Source organism: Cupressus sempervirens, chromosome 4 (genome assembly GCF_028749045.1).
Source record: "Cupressus sempervirens isolate cs-2001-9-10 chromosome 4, ASM2874904v1, whole genome shotgun sequence".
Classification (NCBI taxonomy): Eukaryota; Viridiplantae; Streptophyta; class Pinopsida; order Cupressales; family Cupressaceae; genus Cupressus; species Cupressus sempervirens.
The window spans coordinates 498034704-498048618 of NC_143121.1; positions in this window are offsets into that span (position 1 = coordinate 498034704).

The following is a 13915-nucleotide window of genomic DNA, read 5'->3' on the forward strand; positions in this document are numbered from 1 at the left end:
TGTTATGTATTTAGGATAATTGAACCTTCCTTCCTTTCTTACCTCTAGCTCGAAGAATCTAATAGTAGGGTGGTTGCCCATTGAAATAGTAGGGCTATAAAGGGGAATTTAATTCTTAGCAAAAATTGATGTTATACACTTCCTTCCAGCATCAACTAGTGAAGTTTTAGGACACTAGGTCAAAAAAGTGCCATGTTGGTGAACTAAAGGAAGAGGTTGAAAACTTGAATTATTGGGAGAGTTTCCTGGTGAAAGCAGATTGGGAAGGAGTCCTCTAGGTTGGGGTTTAGAATAGGAACCCTAATTAGGCTAGGAGTAGCCTTGGCAGAGCAAGAAATATTTAAAGTGAAGAAGCTCCCCATCAAAGTTGTATCAGAGCCATAAGATTGTGGCTTGTGGTGGTATGCTATATTCGACTGAGTCAAGTAGATCTTCAAGGATGGTTACCAATGTTGAGTTGGCAAAGGAGGTAGATGAGAAAATGAAGCTCAGATAAGAGAAGACCAGGCTTCTTGACGAGGCTCTAGAGGAGGTGAAAGATAAGATAAAGGAGATAGAAGGTGCAACCCAAGCTAAGGAAATTGAAGACTTCAACAAGGGTAAAAAGAAGGTAAGTTTGGAGGATGAGATACCTAAACCAGATCCTTTACTTGGTGAATAGAACCATTCCTCAAATCCCTCAAGGAATTTGGAGGAAAGAGCCTAGAAAATGTCTCAATGTTCCATAGAAAGATGGATGCAGAAGTGGTTCTAGAATGGATCAAAAGTATTGAAAACTACTTTGAGTGTGAGGGGACAATAGAGAACTAATAGGTGATATTTTCAAAATCTAGATTGAAAGTCAACCATTAACATGGTGGAAGTTTGTGCAAGAGGAAAGAGACAGTGAAGGGAAGAAACCTATAGCTAATTGGAAGGCTGTTGTGGCAAAGATAGAAGAAACCTATTTGCCAAAAGACTATGAGATTTAGACTCATAAGTAGAGGTATAATCTCAAACGAAAGGATTTTGATGTGGCTACCTTACTTGAGGAGTTTTAGAAGTTGGCTCTAAGGTCAAGGGTGTAGGAGGCAGAAAGCATCAAGGTGGGTAGGTATCTAAATGGCCTTAAGTGATCTATTTAAGATGTGTTGAGTTTTTTTAGTCTCACCAGATTACAGAGCTATTTTTAAATGGATAGGAAAGTGGATGATAAACTGAGGAAGAAAGGGGACTCAATTTCCAAAAATAGAGGCAGAGGTAAAGACTTCAAAGGTGGATCAAGAGGAGGCTCTGGTGGAAGGACTAATGAGTAGAGAGGCTATGGGGATTCCAAATGGAATGAGTAGGCTAGTGAGACCAATCAAAAGGGAGGCTCTAGTAGAGGCAGAGGATCCAACAATGGTGGCAAAGGTAGATATGGGAACATTAGCAGAGGCTCACACTTCAGCAATATGAAGTGTTATAACTATGGAAAGTTGGAGCATCCTACCTACAGATGTCTAGAGAAGGCATTGTCATCCTATGGAGAGAATAAAATCACATACATCCAAGAAGAAGATAATTAGAAGGTAGGTGAAGTGGACCTTGACATAGAGAAGGGTGAAAACCTCATGTTCAGGAGAGTCTTGGTTAAGGAACCAGGAAAGGAGGAACCCAAGCAGAGAAGAAGACTATTTAGAACCACTTGAAAGATACTAGGTAAGGTATGCAAAGTGATCATAGACTTAGGATCTACTGATAATGTCCTATTAAAGGAGACATTACAAAAGCTTGGTTTAACAAAGATTCCCCATGTGTGTCCTTATAGGCTAACTTGGTTAAATAAGGGGTAGAATATCCTAGTAAATGAACAAGTATGGGCAGACATCACCATTGGTAAGGATCAAGACAAGATATTATGTGATGTTCTTCCCATGGATGCTTGCCATCTACTATTAGGAAGGCCTTAATAGTATGCTAGGGAGGCAATGCATAATGGGAAGGAAAACAAGTATTCTTTCAAGAAAGATGGGGTCACCTATAGGATACAGTCCATAGTGGAAGAAGATAAGGTGGAGAAGGCTACTATAAATACTTTATTGATGAGCAAGAAAGAGTTCCTCAAGGACTTGAAGGAGGTGAAGGAGTAGGATATGCCATCATAGTAAAGCCCAAGGAGAAGAAGTCATCTTCAGCAACACCTATACTTATAGAGGTACAAAACTTATTGGATTAGTTCAAGGATATAATTTGTGATGGAGCACCACCAACCGTACCTCCAAAGAGATCCATAAGTCATCAAATTGACTTCATACCATGAGTATCACTGCCAAAAAAAGCTGCATACAAGATGACTCTAGAGAAAAACAAGGAGATTGCAAGGCAAGTCCAAGAGTTGCTTCATTAGGGGCTGATTAGGAAGAAAATCAATCGATATACTGTACTAGTTGTCCTAGTACCTAAAAATGGAGGTAAATGAAGAATGTGCACTAATTCTAGAGCAATCAATATAATCACAATTAGGTAAATATTTTTTATTCCTAGGATAGAGGATTTAATGGACTATCTAGATGGGGCTAAATACTTTTCCAAAATTGATCTCAAAAGTGGATATTATCAGATTAGGATGAAAGAGAGTGATGAGTGGAAGTTTTCATTTAAGACTATTGAAGGTCTCTATGAGTGGTTGGTAATGCCATTTGGTCGTACCAATGCACCAAGTACCTTCATGAGAGTCATGAATGAGGTTTTGAAAGATAACATAGGAGTATTTGTTTTTGTATACCTAGATGACATCCTTATCTTTAGTAAGACAAAGAAGGAGCATATAAAGTACCTAGAAATGGTGTTGAAGAAAATTCAAGAGGAAAAGTTGACAGTAAACTTGGAAAAGAGTGAGTTTGTGAAGGAAGAGCTAGTGTATTTGGGGTTTGTAATATCTGAAGGGAATGTAAAGATGGAAAAGGACAAGGTGGAGGCAATCTTGAGTTGGCCTATTCCTAGATCTGCTACTGAGGTTAGAAGTTTTCATGGCCTAACATAGTTCTGTAGGAAGTTTGTGAGAAGATTCAATTAGATTTGTGCACCCCTGAATGACACCATTGAAGGAGGCATGAAGACCAAGTTCACATGGACTAATACAACGTATGAAAGTTTTGAGAGGTTGAAGAAAGAAGTGGCAACACAACCAATATTGGTTTTTCCTAGTTTTGAGAAGTCATTTGTGGTGGAGTGTGATGCTAGAAATATAATAGTGGGGGCAATTTTGAGCCAAGAGGGTAGGCCAATAACATTTTTTAGTGAGAGGCTTAATGAAGCCAAGATAAGGTATTCAACATATGATCTAGAGATCTATGCACTTGTCCAAGCCCTCAAGAAGTGGAGGCATTACCTATTGCCTAAGGAGTTTGTGGTCTTCATAGATAACTAAGCCTTAAGATTTATTAACTCCTAGGAGAGGCTAAGCTTGAGGCACATCAAATGGATGAAGTTCTTAAAATCCTACACTTTGACCATCAAGCACAAAAAGGGGACAAACAACAAGGTGTTAGATGCTTTGAGTAGGAGGTCACTGACAATACAATAGGTCAAGTTGTAGAGCATAGGCTTGGATGGATTCAAGGACCTATATGAGGAGGACACTAACTTTTTAGAGGCCTACAAGGTATGTATTGAATTTTCTAATTATTTTCATAGTGACTTTGTTGAATACATCTTGTAGAATGGATTATTTTTCAAGGGTCAATAGTTGTGCTTCCCAAGGGGATCTATGAGGGAAAATCTCATACAAGAGAATCACAATGGGAGCATGAGTGGGTAATTTGGTCTTAACAAGACTTTAGACCTTGTGGAGAGTTTCTATTATTGGCCCAAGATGTAAAGGGATGTAAGGAGGTATGTGGAGTGGTTTGGCATATGTCAGAAGGCAAAGGAAACTTCATTAAATGAAAGATTCTACCAACCTCTACCCATTCCTAATAGGCCTTGGGAGTGCATCAACATGAACTTCATAGTGGGATTACCAAGGACTAGGATAGGATTAGATAGTGTGTTTGAGGTGGTGGATAGGTTTAGCAAGATGAGCCATTTTATCCCATGCAAGAAAACACATGATGCAAGTAATATTGTCAACCTATTCTTCAAGGAGGTGGTTAGGATACATGGCTTACTAAGAAGCATAGTTGCTAACAAAGATGTCAAGTTTATGGGGCACTTTTGGAAGACCCTATGGAAGAGGCTTGGAAAAAACCTAGCACATAAATTTTCCTACCATCCCTAAATATATGGGTAGAAAGAGGTCATCAACAGGGTCCTAGGAAACCTATTAAGGTGCCTTAACAAGGATTATGGGCAAAGTTGGGAACAAGTTATCCCTTAGGCTAAATTTTCCTACAATAATAGTAAGAACATAACAATAGGGTTAAGCCCTTTCCAAATAGTGTATGGGACTCATCCAAGGGGCATCATGAAGCTTCCAAATTTAATGGGCATGCTAATGACTTTGTTCAATCTATGAAGAAGATTCATGATCAGGTGAAACAAACCTTGATGGAGGCAAGTTAGAAGTTGAAGGAGAAGAAGGATGAGAGGAGCAGAGAGTTGTAGTTTGAAGTGGGAGACTTAGTGCTAGTTTATCTAAACAAAGCCAGGTTACAAAAGGGCATCCCAAGTAAGTTACAAATGAAGAGGATTGGGCCATTCAAGGTACTTAAGAAGTATGGACCCAATGCCTACAAGGTAGAATTACCCAAGGACATGGCTATCTCTCCCATCTTTAATGTCAAAGACCTAATTCCTTATAAGGGTTCTAAGGTGGATGAAGTAGAATATTGGGAAGAGTTAAGCAAGGATATCTTAGACCTGTAAGTACCTAAAAGGAAACAATCACACGTGGAGAGGATTTTGGATTCTAGAGTGAAGAAGAGTACAAGAAATAAGGGGTATAAGGAACAACTAGTGAAATGGTCAGATACACCTAAATTTGAGGCAACTTGGATTGTTGAGAGTGGTTTCAAGAAGAATGGTATCACCAAGGAATTCCTCTCTCCAGTAGTACCTTAGACTTCTTCTTGCAGGGGGAGAATAGTGTAGAAGAACCTATGGGTAAAGGTGAAACCCTAATTCATTTTTGGTTTGTAAATGATCTAACCAACCATTGAGTAAATAAGTACTAGGAATAAAGTCCCAAGATAAGTTTAGAGGTTTGAATAGGTAGGATTTGGAATGTGAGTCAAAATTTGTCAATTAGGTCCTGATAGGAAAATATTGCTTAGAAATTGCTCAACTAGGCTAACTATGGAAAAAGGCCTAAAAAGGGAAAAATGTGTCCAAAAGTGGTCCTTGGTTGTCTTAGATCCATTTGATAAGGTTTGAGGACAAACTGGTCAATTTTGAGGGCTCTACTTGCAAAATTGCAAAAGTTGTCAAAAAGTTACTCATTGACAACTTTGCAATTTTTGCAAAATTGCATAGCAACTTTTTGTGAAATTTTAATAAAGAGGTAATACAAGAATTTATGGTTTGAACCTAGGGTCTAGGTGGTTAGGGTAAAACTATAAGAACACCTTACAACTCATTTTCAGGGGTTGGTCTGACATATGTATGAACAACACCTATGTAAGAAGGGTTTTTGTGAACAGAAACATACTTTTGAAGGATTGAGTAAATAATTTGTATTGAAAAGCTTACTATTTTTAATGAAATATGTGTTGATTTTGTGCATACTTTTTTTGGTCTCAAGCATTCATTTCATAGGGTTTAGAAAATTAGGTAGTTTGTGTGTTCTTGCTGTCCAATTTTGCATCACTAGTACTAAAATGGCCATGGCTTGAACTTAGATGATTAAAACACCATGAAATTTGGAAATCAAGAAATAGCCCTTGAAAATAGTGTTTTTGGGGTCTATGGTATTGAAATAGCTATTTTTACAAGAGAACCCTAGGCAAGCAAGGAAGGCTAGGAGAGGTGTAATGAAGGTTTGCAATGGAGATTTGAAGAGGACAAAGGATTGGCACATGACAATATTCTCAAAAAATGAAGGATTAGTGAACTAGGAGTCCATAACTTAGAGGAGGAGTTTGGGTGTGGAGTTTGGAGTCATTTATAGAAGTTTCATTGTCATTGCCTGTGAAACCCTTAAAACAAGGGTTTTTTGAAACCATACTATGCGGTCACCATAGAGACCTAAGACCTATTTTTTTTTTTTCAAGTTTAGGTCATTAGGAATCAAATTCCTGAAGACACAAAGTGGCCTTGTTAAGGGTTTTTTGGGGCTATAGCTTGTTCCTTGTTTTTAGGAGGGCTAATATGGGCTCTTAGGGCTATTAGGGCAAACATGGCATTTTGAAGTTTTGGGTATGGTAAACTTATCAAAATGATGTAGAATGTCATGAAATGTGGTAAGAACCATTAAAGTATGGTCTAAACTTCATTTTGGCTCTTTAATTGTATTTGGTGAAGTTTTAACACACTAGATAAAAAAAGTGCCATGTTGGTGAACTGAAGGAAGAGGTTGGAAACTTGAATTGTTGGGAGAGTTTCCTAGTGAAAGGGGATTGGGAAGGAGTCCTCTAGGTTGGGGTTTAGAATAGGAACCATAAGTAGGCTACGAGTATCCTTGGTAGAGCAAGAAATCTCTAAAGTGAAGAAGCTCCCAATCATATGTACATACATAACTTGAAATATTATATAATTTTATATAAATCTCAACATCTACAAATATTATAAATTTAGCTTTTAATTTTAACTAAAGAGCTTGATAGACTTACTTCTTTGACCTTGTGATGGACCTTCTTCAATATCCATTACTTCAACTTTAATTTCTTCGTATCCAACATTTCCATCATCAACTACTACACACACAATAACAGAGGAAATCAAGAACTTGTAAGGGGAAAGGTCTCTAAAATAAAAAATTAATGTTATAAAGGTTGCTTGCCTAGAAATCTAGAGAGAAATTATACTTGTGAGAGATATATGTACCTATTTGAGCTGGGGATGAACCTTCTCCAACCTAAAGAAGTTATCCTTGTTGAGTATGTTCTACACTTGTACATATTTTAATTTGTACGTATTTTAGTCATTAAACCACTTTGAATCATAATTTGAGTTATATACTAAATTGAACCCTAAACCTAACACTTTTAACCAAATTATTTGAACCCTCACATAAGTTAAATGGACCCCTAACCATAACTCTAAAATAGCTCATGTACTTCACATAAAATTAAATTTATATATATTTAAAATTATGAACCCTAACTCCAAACATGGTGATACCTAAGTTAATAGTAACCCTAATTTAATAAACTCTAATCCTAAATATCTCCAATTTAATAAATTTCCTAATTTAATAAACCCTTTAATCCTAAGTTAATAGTAACCATAATTCAATATTTACCATATTCCTATTTTAATTAACCTTAATTCTAACTATATAAAACTCTAGAATTAGATTGTATGCTATAAATTTAAAACATACTAGAAAAAATATTGTACATGTGTACCTTGCCTCTTCTATAGTATCTTGGTGAACTTTTTCAATGATTTTCATCTTCTTGTTCCTTCATTCTATTTTAGGGAAAATTTCTCTTTTAAAAAAATTTTCCATCACAAATTCCTCTTGCAAATTTGAAAAAAGGCAACTCCTAATTGAGGTGAAAATTATCAGATTTATTTTGATTCAAAAATGAAATAAATTAATGTTTATTTATATGGGAAGCAAAATATTGTAAAAAAACTCAAAAATCCTGAGTATAGTTTTCATCGAAACTACCTAAGTAGTTTCGATCAAAACTAACTAGATTGTTTTGATTAAAATAATCTAGCTTCCATTTAACAAGTGGTTAAGTGGGCCAGATAATTCTGATCGAGATTGTCTCAAATGTGTTTTGATCTAAACTATGTAAGGACTTTCTATAGAAAGTTTACTTCTACCAAAACTAGCAAAATATGTCTTTTGCAAAGGCTATACAATTTTCAATTATTTTTCTTGGCTTCTAGGCTCAATTACTATGTTGAGATGGAACATTGAAGACATGTTGTTTTGCATGACACAAATACTTGGAATGGGATTTCTAATGACTATGAATTTGGTGTATTTTAATTTCTTTAGGTATACATTTATTGACAAGAATTGATTAAAGGGTCATTATAAATAATAAACCTCTATATTAGACGCTCATGGAAAAGTAGTAACTTAAAGATTAATTTCTTTTAAAATAATAAAAATCTCTATATTTGAGTCCTCTTTCACTAAGAAAATATTTTTTAAAAATTGGGCACAAATATAATAAGTTACATACATCAAAAGCCATGTATGACCAAATTAGAGTTAGGTCAACTTCAAACACTAATAAAATATGACATACTAAGGATAAAGACATCAAAACACCTCCATGTATTCAACATGGATGTTAAAAAACTAAATTTGAAAGACTCATATTGATATCTATTGTAGAAAAAAAATTACGTGTGTCAAAAACAATATCACTCTTTAAAAATTAGGTTTTTGTTAACATACCAATTTTTGTGGGACAAAAAATAATTCAATTAGATCAATTAAAATTTTTAAAAAAGTAAACTTAGAATCTACACAAAAAATCCTAAAAGACTCTAATTTACTTCATCTTCAAATTATGAACCATTAAATGACAAATTTTTTGACTTGGTGGTCATCACCTCCTTCAAGGTTTGCAACATGGCTTAACCACCTCTCGTGGATCTAGGTAAGTCTAGTGTTTGTGATGTTCATTGATAGCTCAAGCTTTTGGCACAATGACAAACATACCAATAATTGGTATCAGAGCCTTGGGTCAAGGGTCCAAATCTTGGGAGGTCTCCTTTATTCCATCAGTGCAAAACCCTCAATTAGTGTTAAGGGGGAGATTGTTGACTTGGTGGTCATCACCTCCTTCAAAGTTCGCAACATGGCTTAAGCACATCTTATGGATCTCGGTAAGTTTGGTGTTTGTGACGTTTGCTGAGAACTCAAGCTTTTGACGCAAATTGCAAACATACCATTAAATTTGCATCTGAAAGTGAAAGTTTTCCTAAAAAAATCACAGTTAGTGTTAGTTTAGGCAAAATAATGTAAGCCATTATTATGGGTTCACATTGTAGCCCAAGTAAACACACTATTGAAAAAGAAAGGAAACACAGTTAAGAGTAATATGTGCCCTAAATTTGGTAGACCTCTTCCTCTCTCATAGAATTTTTTACCATGTCAATGTTGGTATCCATTGTAATCTATGACAGAGTCCTTAGAAAATTTATTCGAAAACACAAATATCATATGTATTGTTATTTGTTTAATTATGTGTATTGTTATTTACTTGAAAATCATTATTGATAATATTATTGAATTAATAATAATACTTTTTTCCAATCTATCATTTGATTTACTTATAAATACCTGATTTAAATTGTCTTTTAGTTTTTGAATCAAAGAGCAATATCCATTCAACCCCTTTAATCCCTGAAATACAATTTAGTGCACCTTGCACACCTTGATAGGTGTGCTAGGTGCACTTAATAACCTTAAAGGTCATTTGTACATAGTTCCACACCTACATAGGTGCGTGCCTTGATGGGGTGCACACATGCATATGTGTGCTACTGCACACATTGCAAAGCATGTGCAATAAAGGGCCATGATTAATTTTTACTAAGGGTGTACATGTGCACACCCTTACTTAGTCTTAGTCCTTTGGGTAAAAACTATTGTGTAGATGTGTACCTTGACTATAATCACCTAAAAATGGTCATCTAGACTATTAGCTCCCTTCTTAGCATTTTGGCTAATTTAATTAATCATTTACCTAGACCAAATTGCCAATAATCAGTTAATTTGATTATAACCTATAATTTGAGTATGCTATCCTAAATTCATTATTTGATTAAAAGAACATGTCCCCTTTTAATTAAATAAAAGACCTCTTTCTTCTAACCCACTTAAAGTGCACACATAAAATCCTTTTTCTATTTTTCAAATTAAAAGAAAAGGCTTTTGTGACTTTTGTCTTATATGGGAAGTCAACTTCTATTTTATTGGTTGACTTTCTTGTGCACATGGATCACTCCTTTTTTTGAACTCCATGGTTGATCTTCCATCATCTTGACCTTGTTCTCTACCTAATGTACAACTTTAAAAGAGAGAGAGCTTTCCCCCTCAAAGGATCCATCCACTTTTTGAATATTGTTATGCTGCAAGCTTTCTAATAGGTTTCTTTGGAGCTTTGTGGAGAACTTCTCATTCCTTATCTCATTCTATCATCACTATTGCATACTAGTTTAGAAGCATCTTGCATGGTAGCTTAGTTCTTTTGTTGCAATAGTCTAGCTCACATAGCATAATTAGTTTGGATATTATAATACTCTCATCTTGTTAACATATGTACTTTGCATTTCATCTTAGCTTACTTCATATTTGCATTGCATCCTTAAGGAACTCCTTGTGGATATTTTCATTCTTGCCTCTCATCTTTGGAACCTCCCATTGCATGGTTTACTAGCAAGAAGAGCATTCCTAAGGCTTAGCTAAGAGCCTTCATATTTGAATCGTACTCTCTTGCACTATGTGGATAGGGAGCTCTAAGCCAACATCCAAGCATTCCAAACTCATGGAATCACTTGGATATAAGGGTTTAGTGTATGTAACTTTCTTAGTGTACATTTTTGGCACCCACCGTGGGGCATAACACTTGGTTTTGTCCTTTATCTCCTTGTTTTTGTTACATTTTCTGCATGCTGTCTGCACTTTTCCTTTTTTAGAGTCGCAACTTTTAGGTAATATTTTACTAGTTTCGTACGATATCTCTTATAACTGTAGTGTAATACTTTTTTGGTAAAATTCACATGATAGTACTAAACTCTGTCACTCCTTTATAGTAGGTTTTGTCACTTGGCTTAGGCAGAACTATCACATAGAAGGAAATTGTCACATAAGTACATTGAGAAGCATCGTATGACAATCTTCCAACAAAAACTGTCACTTGGCTTGAATTTTCTTGTTGTTTGGGTGATTTTGTTAGTTTTTCAGTTGAAGCTTATTGCTCATTGGTTTTTATAGGTCTGTGACTACATGACAGAGGTTTCTTTATAGTTTCTTTCTGCTATTTTTGGACTAACTTGTGGTATTTTAAAAAAGAGAGTATGAAATGAAATTTTTCTTTTGATGGTTCTATAGGATTTGGCCTTTTCTAAGCTATTTTACGCATATAAAAAGTGACAAAAAAAGTTAATTTTTTCCCCCATAGTCAAGCCTTCATGTAGGATGGTAGACATCATAACTCATGCTAAGATGTTAACATTTTCATAACTCATGTTTGTTACCTACTTTCATATGATCTAACTTGTGGTTTTGTAGGGAATGCATGTCAAAGACAAAAAAAATCTAGCAAAAAAGAATGCATGTAAAAGCTTCAAATGCACAAGGGCTACTAATGTTTTGTTGCAGAGCTTCCCAAAGCATAAAAACCCAAACTTGCTTGCCTTTTTCTTTTATTCCATATGCAGCATCTACAATTTGTTTCATTTTTGTAGGCACATTAAAACTTGTGATTGGGGTTCTTTGGTGATAAGAGAGTATGCTCTTCACCCTTGTGGTGAATCATAAATCTTGACTTGACTTTGCATTTTGAAAGTGAGGGGATAATTGAAGCTCCTTGGTGTGTTTGGGGGAAACAATTGGAATGGGAGAGTATGTTCTTCACCCTTGCGGTGAATTAGAAATCTTGACTTTTAAAAGTTGATGCGCTTCTTGTTTAGTCTAGAATCCTTTAGAGGGCCTGCTCTAGGACAACCTAGGAGGAACAACCCAAGTGGGAACAAGCTAATACCTAGCTCTTCCAATCGACTATAAACTCAAGGCTATCAAGGACACAAAACCTTGGTAGAAGTATTATTTGTCTTCTCTTAGTGTGATTTCTTGTGGGATTGTGACCATGAGGAGATCACTAGACAAGAACACTTAAGGTGCTCTTGCGACCACGAGGTCTGTTACCCACCGCAAGCTGGGGTGTCCCTTAATTGGGTACAAGAGGAAAATTATGAATGAAAGCCCTTTCTAAACACTCTAAGTTAGTAGCTACCCTTTTTTGCCACTCAACTTCTTGGTGCAAGGATCAATCCATGTGGATTACCCAGATCACCCCAAGATTTTACACTCACCATCTGTATTCCTTTGGTTGTGCTTATGGCACTTCTATGAAAAAGCCAATATCTCTTGTGGAAAACCACTTAGTGTGAGGCAAAGGAGCACTTAGCATGGTCCAAGTTGTTGAGTAATGAATTGTGACTTCTAGGCAGATATTCTTGGCAAGTGTTCTCAAATATGCGGACCTATCTAAATATTCATTCACATCAAAAATCTTGTTAGCATGGTATAAAGTCATTATGATATCACATGATATGCATGTTGGCAAGGTTGTTTTGTCCCTTGTTCAACTGATTGAGACATGCAAAATACCTTTACTATCTGCAAACCATGTTGTTTATTAACACAAACTGAAATCTCACATTGTTTGATCTAAAAACTACATGATTGTCAAACTGAAACATAAACTTTTGGTTTAACACTATCTTTTTTTCACAATTCATTGCCAAACTATCGCATCCTTTCTAGAGAAATATCGTATGATACTTCTTGTCCAAAAAAAGTATCACTTGGTTACTTTGACTAATATCTTCTTCTTATAATGAGTTATGTTGCATTGCTGAAGAAAAACTATCGTACCAAGAAAAAGTGTCGTCTTATTACTATGAACAATATCGTATGACATCTTACACTTTCAAACTATCGCCTAGTTGCTAAACTGGAATTCTCTTGCTCCAAACTTGTTCTTAGGTTGTCTAAAGTATCTATACTTGGTTTACCATGGTTCCTTGGGTCTATAAGCTACATGTTAGAGTATGTTTTTCCAAAATGACTACCTTGACCTCTTGATTTTCTTGCTTGATTGGGAGAGTCATTCACTTGTCTTTACCTATCTATCTACTTAGCTACTTGGCTATTTGGGCTTCTTTCCTAGCTATTGACTTGAGTCATTCATCTTGTAAGTTTCTTTGACACATTGTTTGACAAGTCATTCTCTCATTTCTACCCTCTATTTGACAAGTGAACACTCTGCCTCCTATAGTTTGAACATCAAGTTATCTTCTAGGCTCTTTTATGCTTGGCATCTACGACTATGGGATCTAAATATTGTGCTACAAAATATCAACCAAGTTTGGATGATCTTTAGTTGTTTAAGCTCTTTAGGGGATTGTAAAGCTTAAAAAGTCAATACAATAAACTTGAAGAGACCCTAGACCCTGCTTACACGAGTCTCACTAAGGGCATGATAAAAACATATGCTAGATTTGAGAAAATGGTCAAGGAACAAACAAAATCATTAGATGATTCTCTTTCTAGTTCTCTATATGTACACAAGTCACCCTCTTTAAGGTCATCCTCTTCTTCTGGGTCTACACGCTCGACTTCAAGATATCAATTATGTTCACCTACTAGATCTAAAGGCCTTTTTAGAGAGTTAAAAAATGATACATCCTTGGAGCTTAAACCAAAATTTCACAAAAAGCCTATCTTTGACCAATATGATGAAGACATGATAGCTTGTTATTTTCTTGAGAAATAACAAAACGATTCTAGAAACATTTTGGAGAGAACTTTTACTCGCATAGAAAATTCTTATGATGAATTTTTGAGAACACTTCTTGGCACCAAGATCATCACATTGTGTAAGTCTAGCTCCTATAGAAATCCTTTATTAGATGATTATTGTGCTTATCAGTGATCCAAAGACCACGCTACTTTAGATTGCATTGAGCTAAAACATAAAATACAAGATCTTACTGATGGCATTGTTAACACGTCTAATGATTCATGTGGTGAGGATACTTCTCTTAAGAAAGATCATATCAATGAACCTATCTCTAGTGGTGGTTTCCTTGATAC